General features: G+C 35.9%; 1 pseudogene across 1 annotated transcript in view; it reads right to left on the bottom strand.

The window, feature by feature from the left end:
- Positions 1-22444, bottom strand: part of LOC309870623 (RIB43A-like with coiled-coils protein 1) — a 171049-nt pseudogene that overhangs the window by 143386 nt on the left and 5219 nt on the right. The window contains exon 4 of the transcript in view: positions 19848-20616. The product of the transcript in view is annotated as an RIB43A-like with coiled-coils protein 1 (transcript). The remainder of the gene's footprint in view (positions 1-19847; positions 20617-22444) is intronic.

Below are 22444 nucleotides of genomic sequence, written 5' to 3'. Positions count from 1 at the left end.
ATGAGGGCTAGGAATCTGAGTGTAACTTAACTTGGTTCTCTGCTTAGGGTTTCACAGGCCTGCAAGTGGAGGATTGACCACTACTGGGGTCTCATCTCAAGGTTCATCTAGGGAAGGATCTACCTTCAAGCTCAGGTGGTTCTGGCATATTTTAGTTCCCTGTAGTGGTAGGACTAAGTCCTGCTATCACTTGGAGGCTACTCTTAGTTTTTTTGCTATATGGTCACAAATTTTATTTTATTTTATTTTATTTTATTTTATTTTATTTTATTTCTGACATGGTCACTTGCTTCTTCAAAGACATCAAGGGACATAATCTTAAAGGATATTGCAACACACCTATGTAATGTAATCATGAGTGACAGCCTATCACTTTTGCCATAATCCATTGGTTAAAAATGGATCATAGGTCTTGCTCACACTCAAGTAATGGCATGAATTCCAAGACGGAGATGTGGGGGATCATCTCAGTCTGCCCACAAGGAATTATCCTTTTATGTAATGCTTATAGTGATGGGCTAGATCTGCTTGAGCCACATGATGAGAGAAAAATTGCTAAAGGTGTGCCTCATCAAGAAATGAGATGTTTCCTACACTCACTTTGACAATTGAAATATTAAAAAATATGCAGACTATATATAAATAGTAAGGAAAAATGTTGCTGTAAAGTCGGTTTTTTAAAAAAGGGATTTTTAGGGGCGCCTGGGTGGCTCAGTGGGTTAAGCCTCTGCCTTCATTCAGCTCAGGTCATAATCTCGGTTCTGGGATCGAGCCCCGCATTGGGCTCTCTGCTCAGCAGGGAGCCTGCTTCCTCCTCTCTCTCTGCCTCCTTGTGATCTCTCTGTCAAATAAACAAATAAACATTAAAAAAGGGGATTTTTATAACTTAAAAGAGATAAATATATATAATTTATGTAATTACATGATAAATATATAAATTATATAATTGATAACAGAATATACATATACATATGTTTGGAAAATAGTGGCAAAGTCATGTAGAAGGTAATGTTGCTAATTATACAAACCATGTTTGGACTATTTACGGATTTCTGGAGAATTTTTTTTTAAAGTTATTATTTATTTGTTTGACAGAAAGAGAGAGCACCAGTAGGCAGAGAGGCAGGCAGAGAGAGAGAGAAGGAAGCAGGCTCCCTGCTGAGCAGAGAGCCTGATGCAGGACTCGATCCCAGGACCCTGAGATCATGACCTGAGCTGAAGGCAGAGGCTTTAACACACCCTGGTGCCCTGGAGAATCTTTTTCATAATTCTGTTTTGGTCTCAGGAGATGACTGTCATCAACATGAAAACCAATTCCCTAGTGAGAAAAGGAGACATTCCTTCCCAGAAAGAAATGCTAAAGAAAAAAAAGGAAGTACTTGTGACTTTCAATTATAATATATTACATAACACAAACAGTAGGGAAGATAGATATAATTTTCTTGAAAGATTGCAAATCAGAATACTGATGCACTAAATTGAGAAAAATGCATAATTGTTTTCCAAGTAAAGTTTTTAAAATGTCACATGCATTGTGGGACGTATGTAGGGGTTGGATGGCATGGAAGTGCCACCAGAATAAGATCCTGTGGCTATTCCTTCCCCAAATGATCTTTGTGATTAGCTGGCACTCACACCTGATCATTACTTATTGCTATTTAAGCACCTAAGGATGCAAAGGAATAAACAAAGCAGCAGCAAATCAGGAAAACTAAAGAAATCCACTTCAAATGGATTAACATAATTACTTAAGCCAAGGAGTGACAACAAAGTGACAAAACACACTTGAAACATAGATGTTTTTGTAGCCCACCTTCTGCTTGTACACACCTGTGCATTTTGTAAATGGCTCCATATGCTTAATCAAAAGAAATCTAATTGCCTTAATTTACTTCTTCCAAAAGTGGAAGAGTAAATTATATGTTTAATTATAAACTTTCCACTTTGGGCAGCTGTAATTAATGACTCAAGGAATTGTGCAATAAGCCAAGAGCAACCTTTTATTACTCCTGAGGTACCCGAACAACACCAGCATTTCAGAGCCAGTCAGTTTCTATTAGTACAAGAATCAAAATGCCTACCTGAGGCATTAATCAAGAAGCACCTCTGAGCAGAGTGACTTTTAATTATATATGCTGCATACCATCCACATGGATTGCCTGCACCAGGGGATGGTTATAAGTGTTCTCTCCTAAGTAATGATGACAACAGAGGTTTTTATTTTTAAATTTTTTTAGTGAATGCCATCCTAAATTCCTACAGCCTTGGTAAGATGTGGTCTCGGGTCTGGAACGTGGAGAATTCCTCCCTCAGAAGTCAATGCCTTCTGAGATTCGAGTCTCATTTACGTTTCCTGTTAGAATTGACCTGGGCCTTGAGGAGTGCCTTGACGCCTAGAGAGACAACTGGTATTTCCTTATTCATTCAGGATTCTACTCTTCTAAAAAAATTATTTATTTATTTTAGAGATTAAGAGAGAGAGAGAGTGAACGTGCATGCATGAGAAGGGGGAGGGGCAGAGGGAGAGAATCTCGAGCAGATTCTCCACTGAGCACAGAGTCCTGGGCAGGGCTCCATCTCCGGACCCATGACCTGAACTGAAATCACGAGCTGGATGCTTAACTGAATGAGCCACCCAGGCACCCCAGGATTCCATTTTTAAGAGGACCATATCTATCTACCATATGCAGAGAGTGAACTTCTACGTTATTATCAAAACCTGGGTCTTACTACCTGTTCCAGCACAACATACATAAATTGGGACTCTACAGGGAACAATGAGGAGTCATCCTCCTTCTGTATGGAAAAAAGCCAGTTTCATCCTTGAGCACAATCCGTCCATGGATTGGACACTACACAGCTTGACTATTTTTGCATAAATAGTACTGTTTGTACTACTTATGCAAAAATAGTCAAGCTATATAGTGCCCAATCCATAGATCTTTTTTTTGGCATAAAAAAAGATCTAGATTTGAGTCTCAAATATGTCACTTGATAGCTAAGAGACTTAAGCTGGTTATTTAATCTCTTTAAGTCTTCGTTTCTTTATCTTTAAAATGAGAAACCTTTAAGTAGTTATGAAATTATTAACTGAGTTGTAGTAATGATAAATAAAGCTTTTGGTATAGTAATGTACTAGAGTCTCAGCAATTGAGATTTGTTGTAATGATGTATATATGTGTAAAATCATAGTGAATATACTTTTGATAATTTTATCCACCTACTCAGAATCTAACTAGCTTAGGCTTCTAATGTAAACTTTAATCTTGGCATGTAAAGAAAAAAATGTAATTTCAAAAGCAACCTCCTAATGGGGCACCTGGGTGGCTCAGTCGGTTAAGGGTTGGACTCTTGGATTTGGTCCACGTTGTGATCTCATGGGTCGATGATTAGTCGTTGTGGGGCTCTTTGCTCTGTGAAGAGTCTGAAGAGTGTCTCCCCCTGCACACCTCCACTCGTGAGTGTGCATGTGCATGTTCCCTCTCTTTTTTTTCTCTCTCTCTCAAATAAATTTTTTTAAAAGCAAGTTTTATTGAGTGATGGGTCTACAGATTATTTTCTAGTTGCATCTCCCCACTCCTTTCCATTCTCTGCCTTTCTTTGCCCTACTTTGTGCCTTAGAAGGCTGACATCTAGAAAGTACATCATCTGGGCACTCTTGCTTATGGCTTTTAGTTAGTTTAGTCAATGAGAGACAGTAGCAAATGATTGCATGCCCAAAAGAGAAAAAATTCAGGGCATTATTATTCTCTTTTCTTCTTGCTTCACTGTGGTTCCAGCTGTGGCTGTGTTACTCTTCTTAGATTGTATCTTTCAAACTTGAGCATGCATTAGAATCATTAGAGAGTTTGTTTAGACGTGGATTTCTGGGTCCTACCCCAAGAACTTCTGATTTAGTAGATGTGTAATGGAGTACAAGCATTTGCATTTCTAATAAAGTCTCAGGAAATGGTGATGATGATCCAGAAACATCTATTTGACACCGAGTGCTCTTAGGTAGCAGGTTCCCAGGGCCAGCTTTCCATCAAAGCCATGGCTGTCACTCATTTCTGATAACACCATTCACTCCTCTTCAGGCCTGGTAAGGTGACAGTAACCTTTCTTCTGCTGCTACATCCTGAATGGTGCCTCACCATGCTCTAGGAGTCCCTTAATGGATGACGCACCTACACTTCCAGAAGTTCCCTTTCATTATATTATCTTTCATTAGTGCTGTTAAGTGTACCATTTTTTTTTTCCCTCCTGGACCTTAAAGATAGAGTGGGTAAAGAAATTACTCAAGTTAAATATTAAAGATTGTAGATAACTGGAATTATTGAATTTTAACTTTTTAAAAATTATTTTACAATTTTATGTCATCTAAATCTGTTGTTTCCATCATAATACAGATAACTTTCCAAATTCAAATCAGAGAAAATATTGGGTATCAACCCATTTCATCCTGGGGCACCAGGGTGGCTCAGTTGTTAAACGTCAGCCTTCAACCTATTTCATCCATACAGCCCCTCTGAAAATGAAAATGAGACAAAACAACGACAAAGAAGTACTACCCTAAAAGCCTTCCATTTCAGATCTATTGCCATTTCCATGATTGTTAAAATTTGAACTGGGGTTGTTGTGACTTCATGTAATGATTTTCTAAAATAGAAATGTCTTAGTCATTTAGTTTCTATAAATGTGTCATTTTCTGAAGAATGTTTTAAACAGCTTTAGTAGTTTAGAAGTTACTCAGCATAGATAATTGTATTATTGTTAAAAACTACTGTAAATTTAGTATGTTTCCCCCCATTTCCCCTAAACCTCCTAATTATGACTATAATCATAATTATGATTATGATTAAAAATGTTTTGAAACTTCAAGATCAAGACTTAAAGTCTTAAAAAGATGTGTTTTCAATCTCCTCCTCTTATCTTTTGTTTCTGGGTAAGGGGTTATTACCTGTGAGAATTATTTTTCCCATTCTATGAAGAATGTCTATTTGCTGTTAAAAGGTTACTCTTAACTGGTCTCTTGTGGACTGTTCCAGACAAAAAACAAGTACAGTGAAAAGAAGGAGAAATTCTTTAGGCACGGAGAAGATACAAACAATTTTCTCTGTAAGATTTTTTTAAATAGGCAAAAGTTACAGTGAGGATAACAGAGGTCAGTTGTGGTGCCTATGGGGCATCAATTGACAGAAGGTTCAATAGCATAGAGCCACTGTCCCCATGATAGGCTCCTAACATCTCCACACCTAAGATTCTTGTGTCTTCGATGTTTCTTTATGGAGCTTTGAAGAATGAAGTCCTGACCGTCAAAATAAATTCCAAAAAAGCAATCGTGCATTTTTTCAAAGTAATGTCAAAAAGGTCTCTCCTTCCCCAAGTCCTGGGTGTAAACAATCCACTCTGTTTAGAATTTCTCAGAGCAGGAAATGGCTCCATTTTATGTTGTATTAGGAACTACATGAAAATTTCTGAGCCCAAAAGGATGTGTGGTGATGGATAAATTTAGAATTTGTTGGAGACAACAGAGTTTAAAGAACAGCAAAGAAGAGGGTCAAGTACTTGTATCTGAAATTCTAAAATATACCACGAGTTTGTTTCACTTAGAAAGTATCATTGAGATTTTTAAATAATTTAATTAATTTAACTTTTTTATAGAAATGGCACTAGCACCAATCTTTTATTTGAGGTCTCTTAGAGGGATGACAATAAAAGTGATATATAGAACTTGATGCCTAAAATCCACAGTGAAGCATCAGATAGCAACAATGAAATTAGCATTTTAAACAATTCTACAGATTTGGTAAACAAAGCAAATATATAGAGACACTTCCATTTTAACCAACTCTTTGTGAATTATTTCAAAATTAATTGTACCACAATCAGAAATTTGGGGTTATTGAGACTTTCCTTAAGGTAAGGCATTCTTGTTCATGTTCCATGATTGTGTGAAAAAAATGCTTTGTATACCTATTAGATGAGGCATTCGACATAGGCCTATTAAGTCAGACTTATTTACTGTATTTTCATTGGCTTTAATAACTTGGTCCTGCTAATTCTATCAGTTTCTAAGAAAGATGTATTGAAGTTAATATTTGTAGGTTTGTTCATTTCTCCTAGTAGTTCTCTCAAAGTTTTGTTTTACACAGTTGGATACTTTGTTTTGGGTCCAGTCAGTTTTAAGGTAGTTGTTTCTTCCCAGGAATAATTTTTTTTTTTTTAAATATCACAGGCTCCTCTCATATATATATCACATATATCATATATCATATATATATATCATATATCTCATATATCACATCTTATTTATCAGCAAATCTTGTTTGATCAAACTTTGAAACATGTACTAAATTCCACCATTTCTGACCATTGCCAATATATACCCCTATTATGTAGCTATTACAATACCATATTTCTTCTCAATTATTGCCATAGCCCCCTAACTCTACCACTTCCACTCTTGCCCTCCAAGAGTCTACTCTCAACAAAGTTCCTCCACTTCTTCCATGAGGCTACAGAGTCCTCTGCAGTCAAGGCACTGTCTCTCGCAAAAGTAACCCTTCAGAGCAGCTCCACATTTGCATTAAGTGGGGTCCTATAAATGTCAGTAATCTGGAATTGTTTTTATGTTAGATTCTTAGCTTGCAGTTTTTAAACCATGCTGACCTTATAGATTTGGACCCATATCTACAGAGGGTGAGGGCCTGGGGTTTTCATTTATTGGAGGGGACTTCTTCTCCCATCCAAGGAGCCCTAGTGAGATGGCTACTGCTTTCTAGGGATTTCTGCTGCTTTCTAGGGATAAAGAAAGAAGTTTTCCTGTTTAAAGTGAGTGAGTGGAAACTTGAGTGGAGCCCTTCATTAAGAGTGTTTGTTCTTCTGCTTTCTGTAGGTCTCTGTCAAGTCTCCAGCCTACAAGAATGTCAGAGCTTTGGTCCTTCACTTTCAAGGTCCAAGTCTGTAACTAAATCTCCGTGAGATGACACACCTTCAGTTTATCCTTAACTTTTAATTTCATTTCAGGAGCCCAGAAATCTACCTCTCTTTGTTTCCAGCTAGGCTGTGTATTTTGGTGTGCATGTGTGTGTGTATGTGTGTGTACTTTTGGGTATTTTTAATCCAGAGTTTCTAGCAGTTTGTAGCAGGAGAGTGGTCCTTTGGTGACAACTGAATGTACTCTGCTTTAGGTTCCATAATAATTCTCATTCATGTTCTTAGATGTCTTTGATTAGATTAGGATGAAATTTATAATTCATTATCAATTTTTTCTAACCATTATTTAATCAATTAAAATCCTCAACAAATTTTTTTTAAGATTTTTAATTTATTCATTTGAGAGAGAGTGCAAACAAGAGCATGAGCATGGGGGTGGGCCAGAGGGTGAGGGAGAAGCAGATGCCTCACTGAGCAGGGAGCCTGATGTAGGACTCGATCCCAGGACCCCAGGAGCATGTCCTGAGCTGAAGGCAGAATCTTAACTGACTGAGACACCCGACACCTCTTAGCAAGCGTTTATTGAATATTTTATGCCTGGAGGCATGTTAGAGCATGAGGATTCTATAGCTAACAAAACATACCCCTTCCATGCCCTCATGAATATAAAACATAGTAGAAGAAATTGATATTAAACAATGATGTTATGAATAAAGTCATCTTGGGGAAGAAATAAAGCAAAACGGAGATAAGGAAATGAATTTAGACAGGGTGATTGGAAGAGACTTCTAAGACCTCCAAGAAAACCTAGAAAACAGTTTCATAGAAATGCCTATTATAGTTCTGAATCATTTATTAATGACCTTTAGGACTAGAGGGTGTGATATTTGGAATTAATTAAGAAAAGGCTCTCAGATTTTACTCAATAGACCTCATTACATGGGCTTAGATATACCTTAGGTTAAACGCCACTTGGTTGATGTTAGAAGCTACACACAGGAAAAAAACAAACTACAAAAATTCTACAAATATTATATGGTTAGCATGTGACTCTTACGGATAGTAGTTGGCGTGTGATTTAAAATGGTTTTTCACCTTTTTGGGGAAACTGGTATTTTTTCAGTTTCATTGAGGTGTAATTGACAAAATTACAAGCTACTTAAAGTGTACAGCAGGATGATTTGATATATGTGTATATTATGAAAGTAATTCACTGTCGAATTAATTAACAAATCCATTACCTCACATATGTACTTTTTTTTTCTTTTGGTGAAACCATTTACATCTCCTTTCTTACAAATTTCAATTATATAATACGGTGTTATCAAGCAAATTTCAATTATATAATCACCATGTTACACATTAGATCTCAGACCTTATAACTGAGAGTTTATACCCTGTCACTAACTTCTCTTTATTCTCCCACCCACAGCCTCTGGCAACCACTTTTCTACTCTTTGTCTTGGAAACTGTTAATAATTTTAGTTTCAGCTCATGTTTATGGACATGTATGTTTGAGAAATGCTGTATACTCTATCTCCTTTTATAAATAATCTAATGCAAATTAGCATAACAAAGGTTCTGAAAACTTTGAAGGATTTAACTTTGTTTAAGGCAGCATATCTCAAACTTACTTGGCTATGGAATGCTGTGCTAGAAAGAGTTGAAGTCCCTGTCTCTTGCTGGCTGGCAACCAGGGCTTAGTCTCAGCTTGAGAAAATGTCCTCAGGCTCTAGGCACATGCTTCTTTCAAAGCAGGGCAACTCATTTAGTCAAAACTAGTGAGGGTGTCTATCTTTATTTCCAAAAGATGGAATCTTACATAATGTATTTTATTCATGGGAGTGACTTTTCCCATTATCTTTGTCATATATTATAACCTAATCATGGGAATGTTATTCCTTCATAGTCACAGGTCATGCTTACATTCAAAGCAAGGGAGTTTTGCAAGGTACATACACTAGTGGGAAGCAACCTTTGGGGCCATCCCAGAATTCTGGGAAAATCCCAGAATCCCCTCCCTGATTTGGAAGGCGAACGCTTGAGAAGAGGTGAGCCTCAAGCATTATAAAGACTAGTATTTTCCTTATAATGTCTACAGGAGAAATGAAGTTGATAATTTATCACTAGAAAAGGAAAATCTTTAAAGAACCATATCACTGAACTTGTGTGCTTCTTTTTCTCCTAATAAATATAAAATGATCATTTCCCCCACTTTTTTTGCAAGAGACAAATTTGAAGCCAAACTACATGTTCTTCTTGTCTTCAGCAGTTTTCTTCCTATTTCTTTTTTTTTTTTTTAAGATTTTATTTATTTATTTGACAGAGAAAGATTACAAGTAGACAGAGAGGCAGGCAGAGAAAGAGAGAGAAGCAGGATCTCTGCTGAGCAAAGAGTCCAATGCGGGACTCGATCCCAGGACCCTGAGATCATGACCTGAGCTGAAGGGAGCAGCTTAACCCACTGAGCCACCCAGGCACCCCTTCCTTCCTATTTCTGAATGACACTTTGAAGGTGAAATTTATAATAATTTTGAAGAAGGTTTATGGGATTATGAGGAAAAGAAATGTTATGTGCTTCAGAACCTGAATCTTCCTACCCACATTAAAAAGCATTCTTTTCTTCCTCAGAAGTAAGGTTATGAGAGAGAGAGAGAGAGTAAGGTTATGAGAGAGAGAGAGAAAGAGTAAGGTTATGAGATAGAGAGAGAGAGAGAGAAAAGAATGAGAATAAAGTAAAGTCAAAGCAAATACATAGAAAATAAATGAAATGAGTAAAGTGAAAAGAAATTTAATAAAGGATTGGGATAGGGACGCCTGGGTGGCTCAGTTGGTTAAGCAGCTGCCTTCGGCTCAGGTCATGATCCCAGCGTCCTGGGATCGAGTCCCACATCGGGCTCCTTGCTCTGCAGGGAGCCTGCTTCTCACTCTGACTCTGCCTGCCTCTCTCTGTCTGCTTGTGCTCGTGCTCGCTCTACCTCTCTCTCTCTGACAAATAAATAAATAAAAATAAAATCTTTAAAAAAAATAAAAAAATAAAGGATTGGGATAAGGACATTTGTCCCCTTCACCACTGGGTAGGTACAGAATGGATGTCCCTAAGGGAGAAGGTGGGTGCCATCTCTTCACCTTGTAGTTCCTCAGGAGTATTGCCCAATGGGGTGAACGAATTCTTACTGCGTTAGGGAGAATGCCTCCTAGACTATGACTGCTAGTTAAATTCATTATAGATACCCTACCTTAAAAAAACAAAGAGAATTGAGATATGGGGTTAGCATTTTGAGGTGTAGTTCATGGGGTTGCATATTAAAGATATATATATATATATATATATATATATATATATATATATATATATATAAATATATATATATATTAGAAACTAACCTACAAATGAAATATAATACACACTAAAATATGGGAGGCCATGGGAAGAAGTAATATTTTGAAGAAGTGGAGACAATATACAAAGAGGCTGTATTTTCCTACATCTGAAAGAACGAAGTGTTTTAGGTAGAGAGTGGAATGGCACGCTAGTGGTTAGGAAAGGTCAAAGTTGGCAAGTTTAGTATGCCATTACAGTGAGATAAATCTCAAAGCTCAGGTGTAAGAACCACCTTAATGAAGAGAAGGTTCATCAAGTAAATTAAGAAAGACAAGGTTAATTTGTGCTATTAAGAGTTCTTGGTAGCAGCCCATTTTTCATGTCTTCATCATAAAAAGAGAGAGGTTAGTACTAGTGAAAAATCAATCGGAAGGAAACCAAAGTACATCTGAAAGATTATGTTCCATTCAGTGAGCCCCCGACCAGCCCACTAAAGAAATGAGAATAGCTTCATAATGGCAATTTCTTTCTCTCTTACTCACTTAGGCATGTGCGTAGTAAATATTGATAAATTTCATTGAGGAGACAGCTTGTTTGTGGCTTGCCCAGAGCAGAGCCATAAGGGATGGGGATGTTTGCACCTGATGCCCCTTTTATGCTCATAGAATGAGTCCTGGGAGGCTTCTTTATCTTAACAATGCTCTGCTAGCCTAAAAGGACCCTTTTAAAAAGATGATATAATTTATCACCTCAGTAGATGTATGTTTGCTATACATTACTTGTTTTAGAGCTAAGGGAGAACGATAGTAGTCAGAATGCATTATTCCATTTGATGCAATATCTTTTTATCAAGAATTTTATTGGTCTGATTTACGGAGTTAGTTTATGAAGACAACATACAGTGGGCTCTTGACCTCAAGGTTCTGTGCTCAATATCTTGCAAGGGCATATTATTATTATTAGTAGTAGTCTTCATATTACTTTTTTACTCCTTTCTTTTTGACACACAACTGATATATAAGGTTACTATAAGTAGTTATTGGTAAAAAGAATTTATTAAAAAGTTCCCACTATTTCTAGCAGTATCTAAAAATGAGCACTAAATATTTTATATATACACAGAAATAGTTCATGTTCTATATATTTATTTGTTATTGCTAATGTTGCTTAATAAACAATTTTATTAAAAAATTTTATTATGTTCAGTTACCCACTATGTAGTATGTAATTAGTTCTTGATTATATAACTATATTTTCAAAATGGTGGTTCTTCACATTTCAAGGGGTCAAAGGCCACTTTTAAAATGAATGTATGTCCAATCATAGATAATCATGCATGTAATTTTTGAGAGTTTATGAATGCTCTAAAGTATGAGGGGCTACGTAGTTTTCAGAATAAGGACCCTTGACCCAACTCATTATTTTTACTTTACTTGAATATATTAGATATTTTCTGTGGCTTCGGATCCTCCTGAGCCTCTATTTCTGGGAAGTTTTTCCACTCAGGACCTTTTCAGACGGAGGAAGTCTAGTAAGTATACTTAGTCCTTTCTCTTCTTTTCCAACTGAGTAGAATGGGGTGGGCACATGATACAAGAGTCAATTCACTAGCTAGCTAGCAACCTGTCCCATTTTTTTCCTCCTAGGAAATTTGAACCCAGAAACACGTAGATTCTAACTGAAGAAAGACATGTAATCTATTATTGGAAGGGCCTTGCGAGTGAAACACAAGACAAATAGGGGTAAATCTACAACTAAACACCCCAAAGTGAAAAGTGTTAATATAAGAAATAAAAAAAAAAATTAAATCTACCTCGTCTTCCCCCCAAACCCAGATCACCTACAATAAGAAATGTGTCAGGAGAAATTCAGTGTTAACAGTGGATGCCAGAAGATATTGAAGGAATAGCCTTAAACTGGAAACTTAGAATTTATGGCAGCAAAAACGAGGATGTCCAGACATAGTGTTACTGCAGTTTTTTTTCATTCAAAATCCAGTTTACCATGTGTCGCTCTAGACTTGTTGTCCACTAGTCAGTACACCCTGTCCATGCATTCAGAGCTCTCATTGGCTTTGTGGGTCTAGATACTTGAGGAAAACCTCCTATATGAAGGACGAAAGGGAACAAATATATAGAAGACAAAAGAGGTCATAGAAAACAAAGGCAAGGGTGCCTGGGTGGCTCAGTGGGTTAAGCCTCTGCCTTCAGCTCAGGTCATGATCTCAGGGTCTTGGGATAGTCCTGAATCAGGATCTCTGCTTGGCAAGGAGTCTGCTTCCTCCTCTCTCTCTGCCTGACTCTCTGTCTACTTGTGATCTCTCTCTCTGTCAAATGAATGAAAAAAATCTTAAAAAAAAAAAAAAAAAAGGAAGAAAAGAAAACAAAGGCAAACTGGAAGCCAAAGAAATCATCAAAGAAAAAAAAATTAGTTGATCAGGCATCAGGGATAAGAATGATCCCAGGATCCTAAACAAGAGCAGGATACTACAAAAGGAATATTCCCACAGCAAATAAACACTCTTAACTGTTAAAAATTACCGTACTAGAAATAAAAAATGTAATACAGGGTTTCTAATATAAAATTGAGAAATTCCACCAGTATGGAGAATTAAAGAAGAGGTTAAAAATAGAACAAATGAGATTAAAGAATTAGAAGATCAATTCCTAAGTTTTTCACAGAACAAACTAAAAGAATTCCAGGAAGGGAAATAGGGAAAGGGATTCCCTAGGATTGGAAGGACCTGAGTTTGGAGATTTAGATGGTGCAAGCAAGTAACAACATTTGCCCCATAGTTGTTGACTAGTTATAAAGTTATAATTGTTAGGACAGCATAATTATTATGACAAAAAAGGGATCTCAGAAAAAGATTCAGACATATAGGGAAAGTTGATAAATGAGAAAGGTAATTCCAGAAATCAGTGGGGAACCTTGAAACTCTTGGATAACTATTTCAGAGATAATTTGTTATTTATAGAGAGAAAATAAAATCAGATTTCTACTTCATGTCGTACATAAGGATAAATTTCAGGCAGCTTAAAATCTAAAGATAAAGAAGCAAAACTTTAATATACGAGAAGAAAAAAAATTTAACCTTGAGTTAGGAATTATTTCCTCTAATAGGCAAACTAAAAAGTACATTTATACAGGAAAAGATCAAGAGGTTTGAGTATAAACAATTGACGTATTTTGTTTAAAGAAAGACATCACGAGGTGCCTGCGTGGCTCAGGCTAAGTGTCTGACTCTTGGTTTCAGCTCTGTGATCTCAGGGTTGTGAGATTGAGCCGGGGCTTGGGCTCAATTAAGACTGTCTCCCTCTCCCTCTGCTCCTTGCCACTGTGCTGTCTCTAAAATAAAAATAAATAAATAAATAAATAAATAAATAAATACTTAAAAAAAAATTTGAAAGACATCATGAGTAATATCTAAAGACAAACCAGAGGGAAGATGATTACTACATATATCTCTGTCAAAGGATAGTATCCAGAATTTGTGTCCTACTGATCAATAGGGGAAAAAAAAAAAAAAAGGAAATATGAGCAAATGAATTCTAGGAGCTAAACACAGACAAGGAAACTGGAAGCTAGTAACCATTAAGAAGTTCTCAAATTTAGTGAAAATCAGAGATATGCAATTTGAAGTCAGAGTAAATATTATTTCACACTAAATAAACTGGAAATGTTATGAAAGTCTAAGAATACCAAGTATTGGCAAAAAAATGGTTGAATGTTGGTATCTGCTCCTCTGAGTGTGAATGTCAGTAGAATGTTTCTTTAAATATTTCTGTAATTGCTTGTTTTAAAAAACATAATTCATAATTAAAATTTTTGAGGTGATTATTTATCTCTATGTCTTCAAACAAGCTGAGGATCACAAGGATTATCTATGTACAATTGTAAAGAACTCTTTTTTTTTTTTTAAGATTTTATTTATTTGACACAGAGAGAGAGATCAGAGTAGGCAGAGAGAGAGGGAGAAGCAGGCTCCCTGCCAAGCAGAGAGCCTGATGTGAGGCTCTATCCCAGGACCCAGAGATCATGACCTGAGCTGAAGGTAGAGGCCTAACCCACTGAGCCACCCAGGAACCCTATAGAACTCTTGTTTTATGAAAGTATTTTGGCTTTATATTTAAGGTTAGGTTATTATTATTACAGCTTTCTACTTTTTTCTAACATTTCAGTGTTGGTATATTTTTTCTAGAAAATGATCTATTCTGTTGATATTTTAGTATTCTTTAAATAAGAGTTGACATTGTAAATTCTAATAATTTGAAAATCTTGTTAGTGTCTGGGGTTACATTTTCTTCCTCATTCTTATTACAGATTCATGCATTTTTTCTTTAGTTTTTATTAACCTTGCTAGAAGTTTATTTGTTGGCTTTTTAAAAAAATCTAGTCTTTTGATTAGTGAATTAATCAAATTAATCAATTAATCAATTGTTTCTTTTTCTTTTAATAGTCTCAACATCTGTACAGAGCAATATTTCTAAAATGATGCTGTTTTAATATAACTGTAGAGGTCCACGCCCACGCAGGAGCCTCTCCAGGATTTCTTTACTACCACTAACTTCCTCTAGGTCAAGAGTTTTTTCCTTATTTGGGGGAGTCTCAAGTCTTTGAAAAGATTTAGGAGGGATTCCCTTGAAGGAAAGTTCTAATGGGGTTCAATTAATCTCAGGATGTGGATGAGTATTCATTTTGCTAGAAGATTCATTGATGGTCTCTAGGAAATTGTAGGTGGATACCCCTCTCCAGTAGAAATGGGGACTGCCCATATGGCTCTTCAGCCCAAAGGAACTTTTACTTAAAGGAGAACAATGACAAGTTCTTCTTGGCACTGGATTGAAGAAGCTCATTGGCTAGCAACAATCATTGCAATGCTTGGCTAACTCTACATAATGACACCAGTTATTTTTTTAATACCCCCATCCCTTCCGCTGTGTTCACCCGAAGGGCAGGCTCACTTGTTCCTTCAACCTCTCTTAAGATCATACTCCACTTGGTTTCCTTATTTACACATAGGCCAGGTGACTATACAGACTTCTGGTCTCCAACTATATACTGTCATGGTAATAAACACCATACCTTGCCTCCTTTCAGACTTTTCACTATATATATATATATATATATATAATTATTTATTTATATATAATACATATTATATATATTTTATTTATATTATATTTTGTATATTTATATATAATATATTATATATTTTATATATTTACATATATATTATATATTATATAATATATATAATAAAACCTTTCCTTTTCTTAAAATAAACAAACCCCACCACAAAAACATCTTTTTGAAATAAAAAAGTTCAGAATTTCAAAACAATTTTTATTCTCTGTGGGCGCCGTGAGCCTAATTTGGATGTCAAAAAATATCATTTAAATGAAAATAAGCATATCAAATATTGAGGATTCCTTTTTTCTCTTTGCTTTCCTGCTATTTATAAAATCAACTCTTTTTTTTAAAGATTTTATTTATTTGTTTGACAGAGAGAGAGATCACAAGTAGACAGAGAGTCAGGCAAAGGGGTGGGGGGAAGCAGGCTCCTTGCTGAGCAGAGAGCCCAATGTGGGGCTTGATCCCAGGACCCTAAGATCATGACCTAGGCTGAAGGCAGAGGCTTTACCCACTGAGGCACACAGGCACCCCTATAAAATCAATTCTTGAGTCCCTATGGATTTTGCTCTTTGATTATGGGAAGGATTATGTACAAGGAAGCAAAGGGAAACTAAGGAAAAAAATTAATATCTCAAAACATTAGTTTGTTATACTGATATTTGTAGCTATCTGTTTTCTCTTGAAAACACTTCCTTTACTTTCCCATTTATTAACTCGTGTAGCCTCAGGCATGAATGTTAACACACAGGCACACTGAACTCGGATCCTGAAGTTAGTTACACAGGGCTTCTTCTCCCTGACTTTGAGCTAAACTGGGCTTTGTCTTTAATGCTCAGTTTATTCATTTACAAATGTGGGCTATTAACAGTACCTAGTTCATAGGTCTGACGAAGATTCAATGATAAGCATGTATAAAATACACAACAGATTGTATGTAAGCATTTATCCTTTCATCTTTGTCAATGTCACTTCTCAAGAAATATCTCCTAATATCTCATCTTAAAACTTTACCATTTCCCTGTTCCTTTGCCATTCTGCATCGCTCACATTTAATTTTTAAATATCAAAATCGTTTACACCTATACCTACTCTCCCAGTTTTGAGGCTATGAGATAAGTGTTTTTCATCTGTCTAAATCTTCCACCCCACCTGTGAGAGCAAGCAACTCAAATTGGAGTTTATTTTAAAGCTTTTTACTTTTTACTAGCTTGTCAAGAAAACAGATCATCGCACATGATTTGGAGGAAGTAGGAAAGTATAAACCAGAGATAGTCAACCAGAGTTATCATTTTAGTGTAACCACTTTAATAAAATCTTTAAAAAATTCCTTTTATGGAAGAGAAGTGAATCAATCAAAAGGTCAGACCTTATGTGTACATTTTACATTATTGAACAATTGAGGAATCACTCTGGTCCTTGTCTCAACCTCTATTACCTTCTTCTCATAGGTCCTCAAATGATGGTTTTGTGTGTGTGTGTGTGTGTGTGTGTGTGTGTGTGTGTGTGTGTGTGTGTTTTACACTTCTACAGCTTAGAAGTCTAAAGTCAATAATTTGGCAGAACTACATTCCTTCCGGAGGCTTCAGGGGGAAAACAGTTTCCTTACTTTTTCTGCTTTCTGGAGTTCATCTGCATTTCATGGATTTTGATCTCTTTCTCTATCTTCAAATTTGTCTCCTTCTCACTTTGACTCCTCCTGTTTCCCTCTTATAAGGACCTTTGTGATTATAATGGACCCACCCAGATAATCCAGGATAATCTTCATAGCCCCAAACCCTTAATTTAATCATGTCTGCAAGTCCCTTTCATATGTAAGGTAACATTCCTCTTTATAAGGATAAGAATGTGAACATCTTTAGGGGGACATTATTCTGTCTTTCAAGGAATCATTAGCCTTTTTTTTTTTTTTAATCTTTTTAAATTTTTACTTCTTGGAGATATTTTTTAATCATTTTATTTTCTTCATGAAAGTGTGCTGTTTAATCCACATCCCCAATCTCCAGCCTCCCCCCACCTCCCCTCTGGTAACCATCAGTTTGTTCTCTGTAGTTAAAAGTCTGTTTCTTGATTTGTCATTCTTTTTTTTTCTTTTGCTCATTTATTTTGTTTCTTAAATTCCATATATGAGTGAGATCATATGGTGTTTGTCTTTCTCTGACTTATTTCACTCAACATTATACTCTCTAGCTCCAGCTCCATCCAGGAACCTGATTTCTGAAGATATAGATTAATTTCCTATTTTTCAATGTTATTGTAAATGCCATCTTTATATAAATGTACCCTTTGTTGTCTAACATCTTTCACTCAACACTCTATTTGTGACACTCATCAACATGGCTGCTCAGAGCAGTAACTTGGTAGTTTTCATTGCTGCATAGTATTCCATGGCAGTAACATAACAAAATTTATTCTTTCTATTGCTGACAAGCTTTAAAATTTTATTTTCTAGTTATTGTGAAGAACATTGTTGTAAATCATTTTGTATGTTTTCTCTAATACTTGTATGCATGTGTGCTTTATGGGGTGTATACCCAAGGGTGGAATTTCTGGGTCAGAGAGTATGCATATGTTTACTCGCATAGTCGATGCTTCCAGCCAGGTTTTTAAAGTCATGTAGGGGAGGGTAGAAGACTTTCAGTTGCTCCTTATCCCTGGCAACATGTGGTATGTGTCAGTGTTTTACATCTTTGCTGTTCTGGAGAATATATGATGGTATTTTATTATGCATTTAGTTTGTATGTCTACCACTATTAGCATTTTTGATATATTTCTTGTCCATTGTGTATCCTGTTTTTGTAGAGTGCCTTCTCAAGGTTTTGCTCCCTTTTCTACTATGCTAGCTATCATCCTGTCATTGATTTTTCTGAATTCTTTATATATCCTGGATTAAAATTCTTCATTGTATATATGGCAAATACCTTCTCCATTCTTGCTCTTTTAATCTCCTAGTGGTACCTATTGATAAATAGAAGCTCTTGACTTTAAGAAGAGTTCAATTCATCATTTTCTTTCCTTTATGGGTAGTGTCTTTTGTAAGATATTTTCATCCACCTTAGGATAAAAATGGCTTTCTTCTATGTTGTCTGCTAGAAACTTTATTGTTTTTCCTTTAAGTTTAGATCTTAAATCTACATGGAAATGAATTTTGTGTATGCTATGACATAAAGGTCAAAATTCCATTTCTTTCCATAAGAAAGTTTCGCTATTCCATTACATTGGATTTTTCTTTAACTATCTTTAAGTATCTTCCATACTTTTAACTATTGTAGCTTCATAAGTCTTTTCATCTAGTATCTTTATTTTTCTTAAGATTGTAGCAGTCTAATTTAGTCTATTTCCATACTTATAATGTGACTTTTTTTTTTTTTTAAAGATTTCATTTATTTATTTGACTGAGAGAGAAAGATCACAAGTAGGCAGAGAGGCAGGCAGAGAGAGGGGGGAAGCAGGCTCCCTGCTGAGCAGAGAGCCCAATATGGGACTTGATCCCAGGACCCTGAGATCATGACCTGAGCTGAAGGCAGAGGCTTAATCCACTGAACCACCCAGGCGCCCCAACAATGTGACCTTTTTTGATGCTGTTTTATCTGGCTGCCATTTCAAATCCCTACTCTTTCACAGCCAAATTCCTTGGCAGAGGATTTCATCATTGCTTTTTACTTTCTTCTTTCTGGGATCTTGGCCCTTTAAGGTCTGGTGGCTATTATGGTGGCTCCAAGCTTTCCTTCCTTACCTTCCTGTCTTCCTGCCTTCTTCCGTTCCATCTCTCCTTCCCTCCTTCCTTCCCAGTTCAGCACAGTTGCTAAGAGTTCTGACTTATTTCTCTAAGTCTTAGCTGTCCTCTTTTGCTCATCTTTTTGGACACTTGGTTCTGTTATTCTTAAGAATAATAAATATTTTGAGGAAAAAGGAAATACACAAGGTTAGGTTCATATTAATGTATTATTCTTTCCAGAATTTTGGATCCTCAAATTCTGGCTACTTTGGTGGATCTCCAGTACCTCACATAGCTGATTTTTCCCAACAGATTTTTAATTGTTTCTGGTGGGAAGGTTGGCTACAAACTAGTCTGACATAGCCAGAATCGGAAGTCCTCAGTGTTTTTGTATATATTTTTCCAGAAACGATTGAGGTGTACATTAAAAATAAATTTTGATATGCTGTCTGTTTTTAATATTTAATATTTTAAAATAAATTTAAATATTTTAATTATTTAAATATATTTTAAAATCTATTTAATATAATATAAATATTATATTTATTATTTTTACAAAATAAATATATTTTAATATTTTACATATTAATTTATACAAATCACATATGATTTTTAATAATTTACAAATTATAATATTTATTATTATAATTTATAGAAAATATGTTTATATAAATTATATATTCATATAAAATATCATAATACATATACATATATGTGTGTATATGTATATATAAATGAATTGAAGGAGCTGACTGAAGAAGCCCAGGCCCCTTTGAAATTCAGCACAAAGTTCTCTAGCTCCATTGCTGCCTGGGCCAGGTGCAAGGCCTGGCTCTCCCATTTGGCATCCAGTGTTTGGTCGGCTTGATGCTATGCCTCCTTTTCATGGCGTTGCACCTCCTGGACTTTCCTGGTGGCAGCTCTCTGCTCTGGAGTCATGCCCTTCCAACAATAGAGCAGGACCCTATAGTGTTCTGGGCAACCTGGGGGTTCTTCGTTAGTAGGTCACTGGTGATCTGGTTCTGGATCTTCAGGAGGTTGACCTCCTGTTCATGCTGATGCTCATGACGCTGCCGCTCAGCCAGTTCGGCTGCCTGGGCTTTGCTGGCATTGGCCATAGCAGACATCATGGCCACGCGACAGGACTCCTCTAGCTTGGCCAGCTGGGCGGCCCGCATGTCCGTGGCAAGGCGCAGTTGGTCATTAAGCATATCCGCGCACTTCTCATCCTCCTAGACTTGCTGTTGCTTCTGCAGCTGCCTCTCCAGGCTTTGTCTGAACTGCTCCTGCAGGCACGTGACCCTCTCCAGGTCCTCCCCAGCAAAGCACTGCAAGCTGGCTGGGCCACAGGGGGGATCGCTGGGGCCAAGATGGGCTGGAAACTCCATCCAGAGTCAACCAGGATCCCAGAGGTCAAATTCTCGCTGATTCTTGAGCTGCTGCTTTTGCCCCCGAAATTGCTGGACTTTCTTGTTCAGCCGACGTGTCCGTTCTGCCTCTTTCTTCTCTAGCATCTGGGCTACTAGGGTTTTTTTTTTGTTTTTTTTTTTTTTTTTTTTTTTAGTGAATAACTTTATTATCTAGGGTCAAAGGTAGGGATAGTGGGAGAAGGGGTTGGGGGAAGGGGCCTGCAGCATTCTCCTGACTCCCAGCCTTCATGAGCTTGATGAGGGAGAAGAGAGAGATGAGCATCTTGGGTTATATATAGTATAACTTATTATATATAATATTTATAATATTTTATATAATTAATTATATAAATTATACAAATTTATAAATATACTTATATAAATTATAATACAATAAATTTATTATATATAATAATGATTTATATAAATCATATAATTTATAGAAATCACATATTTAAATATATTTAATATTTATTATAATATAAATATATTTATTATTTTATAAAAATATAAATATATTTAAATATTTTGATATTTCATAAACCTTTATTGCCTTGTTACAAATAAGCATAATTTTTAATACCTGAATCGTATTCTATTTTTTGGGTAGGCCACGAATTAACTATTTCTTCAATATTGAGCTTTTTGTTTAGATTCCAAAATTTAACTACTAAAAGTAATTAGAGGAAAAATTTCTCTAATTGTAAGAAGTCTCCATGACATGTTAACTTTAAATTGTAGTCATGATGATCAATAAAACACGCATATCTACTATGAACATGGGTAACTGTGTTCCCTCTTGCAGAGGATACAAAATATATAAAGATATCTCTGTCATCCAGGTAATGTATTTGGAGACATAAAGCATACATTAGAAAAACAATATAGGCTAGGTTTTCATCAGAACTTCATGAACAGTAGATATAAAAAGGTAAGAATAGTCAAAGGGGAAGGAGGTCATTTAGTCATTGGAAAGGAAGGAGAAACACTTTATGAATACAGTGTGGTCTGAGATAGATTGGGTTTTATTGAATGGAGTGAGGAAAGAAGACATAATTATTTTCTAGCTCCTTTTCTTATTTTTGCCTAAGATTGTTTTGGAGGTATTACTCCTAAGTCATGTATGGTTGCATTTTCCTCTGTGTGAAAAAAATTTTCCATTGATGGATATTTCATGGTCTATAAATCTGTTTCAGTTGAATAAATACATTTAACCTAAGATACTGGATCACAGGAAGTTTGCTGACAAACTGCATAGCTGACAACCCACAGTATGCAAATATTAGGACAGTGTTTTGCTTTGCCAAATGAAATAAGAAAAACTTTATGATCCTTATTTTCTCCCTTGCCCAGAGACAAAGGCAGGATATACATAGGAACAAATGACTAGCAGTGGGTTGGAGAAGAGAGAGTGCACCAAGGCAGAAAATCCCTGAAATCACCGGCGAGCGAGAATGTATCAATATGTATCTTGCATACATATTATTTTATTTAACTATCACATTACACTGTAGGGATAAGCATTATTATTCGTCTCTTAAGGTTAGAAAACTGTTTAAAATCAAAATACTAGAAAATGATGAATCTTCAGTTGGAGTCCGTCTGAAATCAAGACCATGTTCTTTTTATTAAAGTATTAGTGAATTAGTTGTATTAACAAACCGTTTAAAATCAAAATACTAGAAAATGATGAGTTTTCAGTTGGAGTCCGTCTGAAATCAAGACCATGTTCTTTTTATTAAAGTATTAGTGAATTAGTTGTATTAACAAACTGTTTAAAATCAAAATACTAGAAAATGATGAGTCTTCAGTTGGAGTCCATCTGAAATCAAGACCATGTTCTTTTTATTAAAGTATTAGTGAATTAGTTGTATTAACAAAACTATACCTAAAATAAAACCTCTTAAATTATTTCATGTGGGTTTATCCACTCTGTTAAAA

The sequence above is a fragment of the Mustela nivalis genome (assembly GCF_964662115.1).
Source record: "Mustela nivalis genome assembly, chromosome: 8".
Classification (NCBI taxonomy): Eukaryota; Metazoa; Chordata; class Mammalia; order Carnivora; family Mustelidae; genus Mustela; species Mustela nivalis.
Note: the sequence above shows the minus strand (reverse complement) of the source record. Positions and strands in the feature narration are given on the sequence as shown.